This window comes from Phyllostomus discolor, chromosome 3, assembly GCF_004126475.2.
Source record: "Phyllostomus discolor isolate MPI-MPIP mPhyDis1 chromosome 3, mPhyDis1.pri.v3, whole genome shotgun sequence".
NCBI classification, from domain to species: Eukaryota; Metazoa; Chordata; class Mammalia; order Chiroptera; family Phyllostomidae; genus Phyllostomus; species Phyllostomus discolor.
Window position 1 is genome coordinate 105,731,981 of NC_040905.2, and position 1,683 is coordinate 105,733,663.

Here is a 1,683-nt window from a genome sequence, read left to right on the forward strand (position 1 = left end):
AAAGGTCCCCTGCAACCAATGTTGCTACGCCTTTGCTCTCTGTTTTGAGTTCTCCAGAGACCTTTCACATCTTCCTCTTTTTGTTTTTTTAATCCTGACAGGCTTGGTAATTCTTATTCTCTCTTAACTAGAATCTCAGGTCAGTGAGGGTGGACTCAAGCACACAGTAGATGGGTGAGTGAAGGACCCCTGAGGGTGCAGGGCAGGGATTCCCCATCTCACAGGTGGGGAAATGGAGGCCCAGCCACAGCTGAGGTCCATCTGGGTAGAAATCCAGGGCTCACCCCACGCACCACTTGGCCCTGGCGAGGTGATATTAAACCCAGGATCGGCTGCCTGCTGCTTGGGAGCCAATAATTGGAAGACCAGGCCTGGTGGAAGGAAAGTAGGTTTATTCAAGAGCAGCAGCTTGAGAAGGTGGTAGACCCACGTCACAGAGACCATCTTAACAATTGGACAAGGGCAGAGGTTTTTGTAAGGAGGGGGGAGGGAAAAAAATAACAGAACACAGGAATCAAAAGGAGGGGGTTGAGAGTTCTCCACTGCGGGGACTTCTGTAAGCCAGCACAGTCTGTGCACGTAAGTGTTGAAGGAGGTCAGCAAACTCCCGAAGCTGGAATGTCTGCAGGTCGGAGTCTGCGTCTTTTGAAGTTAGTTCCTAGAATGCTCAAGCAAATGGGCCATTTATCTGCAGTCACACATTAGTGAACAGGTCGTCATTTACAGAAACAATGTTAAAAGAATGGTGGGATAGGTTACATAGGGGCTCTGAGGGGAGCTCATGGCGGGGGGGTCCACCTTCTCTCGGCAATCTGCTCTGCCTTCCTGGGTGCCATTGTGGAGAAGAACAGGGGCCAGGCCAGGTGGAAGGAGCACTGTGACACGGCGCAGCTTCTGCAGGAGGCGGAGGGGGAGAAAGGCAGGGGCAGCTGCCCAGACCCCAGGGTGAGGGCCCCAGGCCTCATGGGCCCGGATGCACCTTGGCCTGGAGCCGTAAGGTTGCAAATGAAAGACAGAACAGCAGGTAAATTTGAATTTGAGATAAACAATTGATCATTTTAAAAATATAAGTATGTCTCAAATATTGCATAGGACATACTTATGCTAAAATTATTGTTGTTTATCTGAAGTTCAATTACCTATTTTTTCCCCTTATTTTTACTTGCTTGATCTGGCAACCCTTCCAGGAGGGAATGGCAGGGCCGTTGCCAGGTGCCAGGTGGGCAGATCTTAGAAACTAGAAGGATCATGGGAATGCCACCCATGGGAAGTGTGGGGCTGAGGGTGAGGAGAGGCTACTGGCCTGGGAATGGCAGGTCTGGGGGTGCTACTTCCACCCTGCCTGACAGGGGAATGGGAACAACTCAGGGCCTTTTCCAGCCCCAGGTCTGATCACACGTACCCCCTGCCCTCACTATTTAACCCTCTCAACCAACTGCCCTTTCCCCACAAGACAAAGACCAGAATGTCTGTGCGACTTAGAGCCAGGCATGGAGCAGCCCCGCCGACACCTCCTACCTCCTCCAGCCATACTCCGGGCTCCAGCATTCAGCCACTCAGTTCACACGCCAGCCCCTATCTTCTGGTCCAGGGCCGTTTTCCACTTGGAGAGAAGGGCTACACACATCCTCTGTCCCAGCTGTCTTTGTCCTGGACACATCCAGTGCAGGGCTCATGGTAGGT